The sequence below is a fragment of the Diadema antillarum genome, unplaced genomic scaffold (genome assembly GCF_040938485.1).
Source record: "Diadema antillarum isolate AM-2024a unplaced genomic scaffold, OU_Dant_1.0 scf00000141, whole genome shotgun sequence".
Lineage (NCBI taxonomy): Eukaryota > Metazoa > Echinodermata > Echinoidea > Diadematoida > Diadematidae > Diadema > Diadema antillarum.
This window is the reverse complement of record NW_027271030.1, coordinates 3,736,975-3,750,378: the sequence shown is the minus strand read 5'-3', so window position 1 is coordinate 3,750,378 and position 13,404 is coordinate 3,736,975.

The window sequence follows — 13,404 nt, the reverse complement described above, 5'->3', positions numbered from 1 at the left end:
ATTTAATACACAGGCCGCCAGGTTCCCGTAAGGAATGGGTTAAGCTGTCAAACGTTCATGCAGATATTCATGATTGATTTTCTGTTGCAATTATTCACTGATTGTTCTGATCCGTTCACCCACGACCGTATGATTATTGGCATCATAATTTGTTAGCACAAAAAGCACTGGATGCTCAGACTTGCTCTTCAAGCCATTGCAATCCCTAAAATATCTTTTCTGAATTTGACTAGTATGATGATGATGATGATGATGATGATGATCCACAGCATCAGTATAGTGCCACACATCTGTGTAGAAACATTCAAAAGCGAAGCATGTGTTTCAGTTTACGTCAAACTCCGTCCTATAAAGTTAGATATAAATACATACATTTCTAAAATAACGTAACAATTTCAAGCATCTTCATGAAACAACGTTTTCACATTGTTTCACTCTAACTAAACTGGATATCATCATTCTAGGATGTTGGGGTCTGATTGACTGATTCATATAAAGTTTCCTCTACAGAGTTCCCGCTGTTTTATCCTGAAACTCACATAAGTCAGAATTAGACTATACATGTAATACTTTTTTTTTAAACAACGCATCGTGATAAAAAAATGATGGTTGCAATTCAAAAGAGTCAGTTTGGGTCGAAGTTTATATAATCAGACACGAATATTCTTAGAGCTGTAATGTATAGGGCATCCTGCAAAAGACGTCTAAATTTTCTGTCAAATTATATCAAAAAAGATCACATGAAATGAATCCAAATGAAAGTGAGATGAGAGGAAATGTTGACTCCAATGTGAGATGTATCATCCGCCAAACACCCACCTGTGTATTCCGGGAATTTCCTCTTTTTTCACTCTCGACAAGTCCTTAAAGAGGATTGAGGACAAAAACGCTTCCATTTCGGAGTTTGACTCGATATTTTTTTACAATAGGGACACCCTGTCATCATGGGCCGTACTCGTGAGTAATTGGATTGTAACAACGAGAAATTCTCTACCGTAGATATGCAAACGAAAATAAATAAATATGAATAAAAATAATGAACGGCTTGCTTGTAAAGAACACACTCTGTTCAAACATTTGATATGAAGGCATAATCCCGAAAAGGAGTGTTGGTGATAAGTATCAGAATAAATTTACTGATTTCCTCCATAAATATCTGGGACTTGCCAAAAGGGTACCGGGCTTTGACATGAAGATCGTGCCATTCTGTAGCGTGTGTGCGTGTGTGCGTGTCTACGTGTGTGTGTGCTTTTGTTTTGTATTGTCTCTATGTTTCACGAGAGTACTTTTCTCATTTTCTCTGTGTTTGGTGAGCTTGTCACCTCCATCGTACATAGGAAATTTAAAGACATATCAGTGAAAAAGTCCCACCGACAGTGAACAGTTTTGTCCATTGAATCTGCACACTTCTTCCATCTGATATTCTTCCTCTTCTGCTCCGTGTGATAGACAGAATCTTTTCTGTAGGCCTATTTGTTTTTTAACACCAAATAATTTCCTATAGTAACACACTCCCGATATATACCGCATATCTGTTGTTGTAGCCTTCACTGAAGACTTTCCTGACTTAACTCGTCTGTGACCCTGGTATTCCTGCTAAAAACTTGGTTGGTGATGATACCCGTAGGTATACACCGGCGAGGAGTTAAAGGAGAACTCCGGATGATTTTCAGATTTTTTCATTTGAATAACGATAAATTAGTTATACTGAGGACATAGTTTCAGAATTTGTGATATTTGAGATGAAGAATAAAAATATTTTCAACATTTAGAACAAATTGCAATGAACAAGGATGATGACATAGCAGAGTCACCATAAGAATGCATGAGTTGGGATTTAAGGAAGCAGAACAAAAGAAGAAGGCATGCATGGATTATACACAGGTGAACTCGCAAGCAAGTGGTATTGTAATGGAATTACACTGCTACATTTCTGAAATATGTGAACCTCCTATGTCATCATCCTTGTTCAGTGTAATTTGTTTAAGGTTTTTCAAAATATTGTTTCTTTGCTCAAGAACCACAATAAATTCCACAAATCTATACATGGAGTTGTCGATTTATGAACTACATGATGTGAAATTATGAAAATCGTCTGGAATGTCCCTTTAAAGTAAAAGCTCCTTGACGACAGACTAGCCTTCTAACTACCACAGTCCGATTGTAGTTCAACTTTCGTTTTTCTGTCTGACCTGGGGAACCTTGTCTCAATCCCCAAATTCTTATTTAAAAAAGGAGGAAAAAGAATCAAAAGAGTTCGAAACACAGACGGGCAAAACTCAGTTTAAGCATGTTAAGAGAATATAGTTTTCCTTCCTACGTAAACACATAACTTGATGATGTAATTTATGTAGCTTGTGAAGCAGCATTGAAATGTGGAACTGAATAAAAAAAGAAAATCAGTGCATTTTTTTCGACAATCGACTGCCATTCGATGCTATCAGATGTCATAATTCTGTGGTATACAGACAGAAATGCCTTCAGTGTGTTGTTATTATTAATATGTAGAATGTGTTTTTTTTTTTTTGCTAAACTCTATTGGTCATTGGCGAAGCCGAGCAACAAAACCTCAAGAAGGCATTTTATACATAGAAGAACATAATTATTTTTTACACCATGTCTTACCCACCTCCAACGAATCCTGTGAATAACTGGATAATGGTAATCAGGAACATGCCGTATATATTACAAATGTTATTGTAAAATAATGCTGTTCATTCAGTAGCTCACTATGAGTGAAATGTACAAATGTAAATGAATAAAAAAAATGCAAAGGAGCATTCCTTTAAAACTGAATTCACGTTTCAGGATCTGATTTTCTTGTTGAGTAGAATAAGTTGATGATATGCGAAATCCACATTGAACAATTTGAAATGACTACAGGGGGTTATGGACGACCGGCAGTAACTCTTCCTCACCCCCTTCATCGTTTATAAAATGAGAGTGGGAGAAAGAGAAAAGAAATCACATTAAAGGACAAGTCCACCTTCATATACATAAGGATTGAGAGAATGCAGCAATATTAGTAGAACACATCAGTGAAAGTTTGAGGAAAATTGGACAATCCGTTCAAAAGTTACGAATATTTTAAGTATCTGCGCAGTCACTGCTGGAAGAGAAGACTACTACAGTGTATGATGTCACATGCGTACAACTATAATAAATAAGGAAAATAAAAAGAGAATTTCACAAAACTTTACTTTTTGAATAAAGTGCACATTTCTTCGACTTGCTACTGACGTATGTTAAGGGTAATATTATTCCCCCTGCCTTCTGAAAGAGAGAAGTCGAGTGTTCTTTTGTTATGCGAGAAAAATGGAAATATATTGAATTTTATTTTATTCTTTCTTTATATCGTTGTACTCATGTGACATCACAAGCTATATTAGTCTTTTCATCCAGCCGTGACTAAGTAGAAACTTCAAAAATTCATAACTTTTTAACGGATTGTCCGATTTTGCTCAAACTCTCACTGATGTGTTCTACTAATATTGCTGCATTCACTCAACCCACATGTCTATGAAGGTGAACTTGTCCTTTAATAATTCAAAGTTGTGATATTTTTATAAAGTTGGCGGAATGAAGACACTGCTTTTGATTGCAAATGTATTGTTGTGTCAAATAAGTTTGGCGCAATTAAATTCAACTTTTCGTAGTATTGTCACTATATGTTATCCATGATAAAGGAGGAATATTGTTTTATGTTGAATGCTGTTTGCTGTATGCGATAAGTGATATTATCAGAATATGTCAAATGGAGTAAATCCAACCTAAATCTTATTTCATTTCATTTCATCATAACATATAGGGGCATTTGATTACATACATGTTAATTTCTTAATTGTGAGATGATCAAAAATCTCAGTAAACACTCATAAGCCATTTTCACTGACAGTGCCATATTGATGTAGTTAGTGATTACCTCTTTCCATTAACAATTCTTTAATCAATGCAAATAAATAAGCTTGCTTTAAAAGCAGGACAAAAATTCTGCTTTATCTTACAATTATTTTGGAACAACTGACGTTAAGAAATCATTACACCTAATTCTAAAGCACGACTTACATTTTCCTTGATTGTACAAAACACAAGTAGGACCATACGATAAGAATACTGCAAGACATGGAACTCCATAGTTCAATGCATGTTATTAGATACAGGGTTCCAGAGGGAATTCGGAAGAGTAAAACAGTTGAAATCATTAAGTTTACAACCCATTTTGCCTTCCTTTCAGTATATACTTTGAAACTCATTTATAGAAACCTGATTGGAGCCAAACTGATTAAATGACAGCAGCACATCAGTCCAAGTTTGAGCAAAATCAGGCAAGCATGGATGCTTACGATTCAAGGTTGTTAAATGTCATTAAGTTTGATTATGGAATGGAGACTTCAAAGTTTTGGTCGTTGTCGCCATTAATTAGACTGTGACTACCACGTAAGAACAAAGCGTTCGTCTTCGTGATCTTTTATGATGACAAATCAGATAGGTTCATGGACTACAGGTATTTTTTTAAGAGGAAAAGAATACACGGTTAGTGACACGATCAAATATTCCGAGCTGTCCAATGACACCACGCGATCTTATGTGGTGATAGCTAAGTGGTTTCAGTCCGGCCCTATTTCACTCAAGTCATTCCTCATCTTTCACTTTTTGACTTACTGTGCTCAATTCTTGTAAATGTTCCCTCCTTTTTTATAATTTCTCGAAATAGAGAATAAAGAACAGAATAGAAAAATATAACGAAATGAGACGGTAACGCGTTTCAACAATATGGCCATGTTCCATATGCGAAGAGTTTCATCACAAAATAGGTTCAATGCCATTTTCAAACCTTTTAAAGTAAGTCCATCACTAGATACAGCAAAATAAAACCTCTCCAGTGTGACCTCGCATGTGACATAACAAGGAATATTCTTGAAGTTATGATTAAAGATATCCCCTATTTCTTATCAATTTCTTTGTTTTTTTTTAAAGCAGATTTATATCGCAAATATTTCAATTTAACATGTAAGAAGTTGGCTCCTTTTGTAATAAATCTCTTTACATATTACCATGGATTTTATCATTGCAGAAATGATTCTACTCTGGCCAACCGATGAACGTAGTGCGCGCATGCATAGCAATGGTCAATCGTTTAAAATTAATTTATGATTTATAAGCAAATACAGGGCGGGGGGGGGGGGACCGACAAAAATAAATGAAAGCACCCTTTGGAAATTATTTGCCGTTCCTTACCATTTCTTTGCTCCCACGTGTTTACACTTTTTAATCACCTTCATATCATCAGAAAACTTCCCTAACTTCCATCGTGCATATTCTAAAACTTAATAACAAAGTGTATCATGATAAAAAATGGTTCGCATCGAGACAAGGTAATAAATATCATGTTCATATATTGTGTAATCAGTTCAGTTCATGTCACACGCTCAAAAGTACATCCATTACATATTATGGCTCTTCATTTTTTGTTTTGTTTTAAGTCTGTCTTCATTTCAGTGAGACGACATCATACTGCGCCCTTCACAGCAGTCATACCCGGTCACATAATTGCGAGAGCAAGTTGCTTATGAAAGCCGACAGACGCGGGTGTTCGGGCTGGTGAAGCCGGTCATAGGGGCGTGTCGGGGCGTAACGTTCTATAAGGGGTGTGCAGCTCGGCGGGACCGCCCCGGAGAAGGTCCTGTCTCGCTAATTTCAAGCTGTTAAAACTTTTTGGGAAAAAAAGGAGTCCCAATGTTCACTATCATTACTACACAATACTCGTTAAGCATACTATCATATAGTCGAAGCTCCCGGCGTCATATTCCTTTATTTGTACTACTCAGTATATAGTTCCTCGTCAAACTCCGAATACACTATAGGAGCTCTCAAACAAAACCAGAGCAAATTTCTGATAATGTCATCATATATATCAGTAACAGCGAGACATGAAAAACCCGAATTTGGCTGAAACACATAAAGTGAAGATGGAGGAGGCTATAGGCGTAAAAATTAAAGTTATACTATCAAACAGTAGAAACAAAATCTCCGAATTTTAGAATAATGCTTAATGAGTTCATAGTAGTGTAAACACACACACACACACACACACACACACACACACACACACACACACACACACACATACACACACACACACATACTCACATACTCATAGTAAACATATACATACACTTATATGTGTATATATATATATATGTATATATATTATATAAATATATATGTGTGTGTGCGCGTGTGTGTGTGTCTGTGTATAGTTTTTAGATTTAGACTTAGATTTTAGACTTAGATATCTTATGTATGCATATGTGTGTATTTATAGATATATAATATTGTATATATATATATATATATATATATATATAATTTATATATACAAAAATTACACAGATTGTTGCTTCCTACACACAAATGCCAGCAGAGAGGATTATGATACAAATACACCAACACAAACATATACACATGTATAATATACACGCACACACACATACACGTATATGGATAATGATGTATATGATATATATCACATAATACGTATGTATATATATTTTCCATGCGTACTCAGTGTTCGACTAAATCGTACTAGCTTGCATAGGAATACATATCTCCATAGTTCGGACGAGATACACACATCATGCGGTAAATAAGAGATGTTATGGGAGAAGACGAACGGGGATATTTTTGAACTTCCTGTTTTTGATGGTAGGTCGACACGGCACCCCGCGGCGTGTTTCCCCATCTCGCACGGTTACTATGGCTCAATGGGAAGCGGTGCTTTAAGGACAGGTATAAGACGGATTTACACGATATATACCGGCCGAATGGAGTCGCTTTATCCTGTCTATTGTATCAGCTACAAGCAATCAAAACTACTCGACGACTTAAACAAAGTAAACAAAAAAATAAAAGAGGGATGTTTGTGCCGATTATTTTTCTCCCGGACGGTTTGTTTAATTGTCTCAATGAACTTCCTATTGTAAGTGGTGAATCGTCAAGGGAAGGTGCATTAAAATCTAAATGATAATGTAGTTTGTTTTGATTATTTAGTTGATACTGATTTCAACATTCTAATAGTTTCAGACTTTTGTTTTATCTATAACCTCCAGTTTTGCGTGTGACGTTTCTGGTTTGTACCATGACTCTATAGATCTTTATCGGACGGAGTTGTTGTTCAGGACAAGTCAATACAACATAGACTTCCGATAATTAACATCTACCTGAATGATGCAAATTTCAAGTACTAGTAGTGTCATACAATTCCTGTGGTCACTGTTTCCCGAAGATCCTCAATTTTAATTTTTCCCTAAACCTAGAGTCGGTCGGGTGACATTTCGTAGAGAGTCGGCAGCATGAAGAATGGTCAATCCTGCTAGCGGAACGATTAACTGCTCATTAGAATCAATAGCTAAATTGAAGGCAGCTTTAAGACCCTGATCACAGGTGTCGTTTGATTGTATTTACAGTTTTAAAAAATGGCTGCATGGTAGCACATTCTATCATTGTTCGTGATGCTATGTGAAAATAAAGTCATGAAAAGACTGCTGTTGAAAATTGTTGCAACTGATTCACACAAGTTAAACTGGTATGTCTGTGACCGAATTCACCATGCTAAATTTTCACACAGACAACTGACAGTTCTGGAAGAAACCAATTCTAATCAATGCCAATATTTATTCATCGGATGTATTAAAAGTAACAGCATATGTAAAAAAAAAAGATGAAAGCTTGAATGTTTTTATCCTCTTGAAACTCACTATAAGGATCACTCAGTAAAGTTTGACAGTCTTATAAGATTGAACCACAAAATGTTTGAGCAGTGTCTTTACACCGAAGACTACACATGGGAACAGTACTTTGAACCAGATTGCTTGGAATGTGCTTTCATTTTCGAATTGAGTCGGTTTTTTTAGAATTTAGGTCGGTCATAGCCGAAGTGAGGCTTAAGTGATAAACACAGTGCTCTGCAGGTTTAGATACAATATTAGGTGGTAAAACAAACACTGAAATGATTTCAAAGTGGGTTTATATTCTTGTTCAGCAATGCCAAGGGTAGAATCTAGCTTACGTCCTTATTTCAAAATCGAGTAGAATAATAGATTATGCCATGCCTAGGATGATCATCGATTTAATCTATCAATCTGTTGGTGCGAAATTGGCCTATAGAAGTAGAGAAGAAGAATATCAAATTGTAAAGATTTGACCAAGTTTTCCACACGAGTGTACGCCACGAGCTCGACACCCTACGAGTCATACAGTCCACGAGCTGGACAATAGGTAAATAAGGCCCACGAGTTAAACGGTCCACGAGATAGACACCAATAGACAAAATCAATAAGGCTTCAAGCTATAGACACTCGGAAAATACGGCACGCGTACATGAGCCCGACGCTTTATAGGCAAAAAATAATCAACCAAACAAACAAACAAACAAAACGCACACACACACACACACACAAACATAAGCTTAAACATAAACTTACATCACGTACTTTGATTTAGGGTTAAACCAGTGGACGTTTATTTTACGTAGTGTCAACTCGCGGGCCTGTCTTATTTGGTGCCCAGCTCGTGGGCTGTGTGACTCGTGGACTATATGAATCGTGGGTGCATGACTCACGAACTCTTTTTCAATGGTCCAAGCTCTTGGGCCGTATGACTCGTGGGTGTCGAACTCATGGGATGACCCCTTCCACGAAAGCAGTTCTAGGTTTGAACTCCTTCACTTTTCAATGAGACGTTGTCTGGTATAGTTCCCCTAACAAGAATTATTTCAATTCGCTTAAACATTTGCACTTCGTGTGTGGAAACAAGTAGGACTGTACTGTTAGCTAAATGTTGTTCAGAAGTCTTAAAGCCGTTTTAACCATTGAATCTACACTCTCACAGATCTTTGTGAAAAATTGATGCTATTTCATTTCAATTCATTTTATTTGACGTCATGTAATTTAAATATATCATGTTGCATCAACATCAACTGTGCTTTTAATCTGCTAGCTGACAGAAATAAGAAATAATTAACAATGGAATCATTAATCATTATTTTACATTATAATCAGGTACATTAAAAGAGCGACAAAACATCTAGATGAGATCACAACACTATAAGAAATATCCTAAATGATTCGAACGCAGTTCAGGAAGATTATTACCTCCTTCGTCTATAGTCCTATTCACAGAATGTCTCGACCACTTATAGGTGTTCTCACCTTTTGTTACATATTTCTGTACGTGAGGCAAAATTAATACTAGCTATCGAGAACCAAACCTCATATGATAATACATATAGTGATATTTTGGTCGGCCGTTTGAAAGGATACGGTGATCTACTACTATTAAATTTCGCGGTCACTTTGTTTAATGTTTCTTCAAACCCCAAGAAAGAGAGGAAGTGGCAAAATATGCTCTTTCCTTAATTTTTTCCTCTTGCTTCCCTTTCGTGGTACACAAGACGCTGGCGATCCCTTTTTTTCTGCCGTGTCTTCCGGCGGACCCCATGCGGCTCGATCTCGAGTCCGAATCGCTCCGGGGGAAACGCGTCCACTGATTATTTTTCAGCGCGGAAAGTGCAAAGAGAAAATTAGCCCGACTGAGAAAGTTATTCGCTACCATTGTTTTCCACCGAGGGAGTATAACGATTTCTGAAGGACTAAACATCGAAAGAAGCAAGAAAGCTAGTCGACTTCAAAAACATAGCGGCTTCATGCGCTCCGTCTATATCGCCTGGTGTATATTCGGATGAAAGGTATGACTGCCACGGACTTCTTTACATTTCAGAGTGATTACTGTGTTCTGTTTAAAAAAAAAAAGTGGTTCCTGTGATATTTCATATTGGGTGGACAATAATTTGTTAATACTCCTAGGCAGAATAAGTTCCTAAAGGTAAGGAGAATCACAATATTGTTTTCTGGTTTTCCGGGACATTACCCTAGAGAAACATCTGATTACTACTGGCAGACACACGAGGCAATATTCTCGACTGCAATTCTTACATATTTTGCCTGTTCTCATATTCATTATTTCTAATAAGTAAAGAGACGGTTAATTGATTCCCATCCTCCCTAAAAATGCATGAAATTATTGAATTTGCACGATATTTGTGGCAGAGCGAAATACTAAATGAAAAAAAGAGAAGAAAATAGGACTGGGAATTTCCGGGGCATGATTGATCCTCAAAAGACAGCAACCTCAGAAGAAAAGAGAACAGGTAACCAGTATTTGTAAGCGTTTTCTTAAAACATCGGAACACTAAATTTTAGGACTCAGTATATGTACGTCCCCAGGGAGCCCATTCCCAAATCTACGTAGCATGATACATCATCTAACTCATTATTATAACTTTTTATAGCTACATATACCCTCAAAAGTTTGTTCGCTTTTGTTAACATTTTTGTGCCTGCACACTAGTATGCACATCATCACTCTGTCACATTCTAATGTGGAAGAAAATAAAACGAGTGAAATGAGATGAAAGAAACATAACATGAATGTACTGACTTAAAATATATATTTACTTATTAACAGTGCATTTCTCATATACGTTTGAGCTGGTTTCTGTTTTGATGCAGGCTTCGAAATATACATGTGTACGCCCGACCAAAAGACATGTCCTCGTTCTGTGTGTTGAGTTACTTCGGGCCGCCACACAAACTCGTCTCTCGTTGTTGTTGTGTAAATGTAACAAGAAACCAGCCAATCAGGGCCTTCCAAGGCTTGTCACATGTTTCTGGTTAATGCTGATCACGTGACTGTGTACGCGTTGTAAGCTTGAAGCAGTCCATATTATTATAATTCTAATGTATATGTGCTCCATGAAATCAGTGAAAGTCTCTTTTCGACGTGGATCGGATAACGAGAGGTTTTCATTGATTCGTCGTGTTTTACCTTTAATACCCATGGTCCACAGGTTTAAACGGGTTCAGTTTAGCCGACTGTTACGCCGATAATGAATGAAATGAGAGAATATTTAAAGATGAATAGAATAAGAGACAGTTACAGTTGCTCCTCTATATAAACGATTATTTTCGATGATTACAACTTTTGATGATTTACTGCCTGACTATATCGTACTCACATCTTTATTTGATGCATAATATCTTTCGGCCTGTAGGCGTTTCCTTTCAGAAAATCATCCCGAAATTTGACTCAAAGTTTTTTAGTTCAAATCTCTATCCGTACTGTTTGCAGAAAACATGATGATGCATTGGTTCAGGTGAAGGACTGTCGAACTCAAGATCCCGAGTTCAAATCCAAGAACATTTTATAGGTAGTTGTAGATCCTCTCATGCAATCCGCTTCCGTCTGCTTTTTACGTACAAACGAGAGTTAGCATCACAGTGCCGGTAACCTTTACCTTATATATCTTTGCCCTATCTTTGGACAAGTTCCGGTGAGACGGGATGTATGAGTGCATGTCACGAGTTCGACACCCACGAGTCATACATTTCACGAGTCACACAACTCACGAGTTATACAGCCCACGAGAAATACAACCCACGACTCATACCGCCATATCGTCACTAGGCAAATAAGGCCCGTGAGACCCACGAATCCGACACTAGTCAAACGAGGCCCGAATGCTAGTTCGCCACAAGGCAAAAAGGCCCATGAGACCGATACATTAAGCCCCGTGATGTAATGTCAATCTCGTGGATTTGTTTTTATTTGTTTGTTTGTTTGTTTGTTTTGCCTAGTGTCAAACTCGTGGGCCTTGTTTGCCTTCTGTCAGACTCATGGATCTTATTTGCCTAGTGTCGAGCTCATGGGCTGTCTGACTCGTGGGCTGTGTGACCCATGGACCTTTTTTCAATGTCGAACTCGTGGGCCGTATGACTCGTGGGATGACCCCGGATGTACAAGCTAAGAAAAGTCACGAGTCTCAATATCATCTTCATGCTTCGTAGATAGTTCACTAGGTTGCTTCCATTTTGTGCTAAAGGCATTTTAGTGCAATGTAATATGAGACAATCATCAGATCATTATAATTATATGTTTTTGTCGTTGTGAGAAGTTTCAAGTTATCCTACATTCTCTCTTTATCTCGGGCAGCTTGGCGTCACAATGAACCATTACTCAGCTAGTCGATGAATTGGAAGGAACACGACCATGCGATATGACTGTGGCACATGCCGTTTCAACCCAGCCAAGGCATGAATTTTCCAGAAATAAAAAAGATCCTTTTTTTTTTTTTAATTGACGTCAACCTGCAAAAGATCGACGCTGCCATTTTGTGAACTTTGACTGAATCTAAAACTTTCGTAATATTTGGAGACCAATGGATCTGTTTATCTTTGTTCGTTGTTTATCTGCTTCATTTTAAAAATAAAAACACCCCGAAAACAAGAGACCCCTGACATATTTCCCTACGGCAGCTGTTAAGGTGCTTTATAGCATGTGGTTGTATTGTTGTTGTTTTTTAAAGTTGACTGCATGTTCGCTAAGTCTATCTAACTGAGTCACTGTTGAACTTGAAATAACACGAATCGTCGTCTTTAATGTGGTGCAAATACAAGTGTTGAAGATGTCTAAAAGATCCCAATCATTTTAATAGGCCTATATACTTAAGGCTCTTAGAACGTATACGGCTGGTCAAGGTTATGGCATAACACTGTTTAATCGTGGTAAATAATAGTACAAAAGTAAGATGTAATGGCCATTAGAATCCTTCTACAAAAACCTCATGGGCTTGTTATACAGGTTCCTATAATATGCAACTGACTAATTGACTGTAAATATATTTATCGAATATAACATTATTTATCACTGTGGTCTAGATGAAGAAAATTGATCTAATGCAAACCGGAAGAAGACAAATATTCAGAGGTTGAAGGATTTTGATGCCTCACGTGTCATGGCACAACATGATACGTCAAATTCAGTTTGGAGAACTATGGATGTTCTCCTCTTTGAAACGTGGAAATTCAGCGTTCAATTTTGAATCTTATGATGCTTATGAAGATCGTCTTGAGATGAATTCCACTAGAGACAAAGGGTAAGCACATCCAGCAATGGTGATGACATATTTTGGAATGGAAAGAGGTACTAACTTTATGCGATCCCTGCTGGAAAGAACACAGTGTCACACAGTGTCTCACAGTGTGAGAACCACAGTGTGAACACATTGCGAACACAGTGTGAATTCTCTTCACACTGTTAAATTCGAGCGTTTTAACAGTGTGTGAGCACAATGTGAGTCGTCAATTCACACTGTGAAACAATGCATATACTATGATATGTGAACACTCTGTGAAAACCGCACCACAGTGTGAAATCATCTTCACACTGTTAAATTCAAGCGTTTTCACATAGTCGACTATATGAACACACTGTGAACAAACTGTGAACACACTGTGAACACACTGTGGGACACTGTGGTGTTCTTTCCAGAAGGGATGTCCTCTTTTT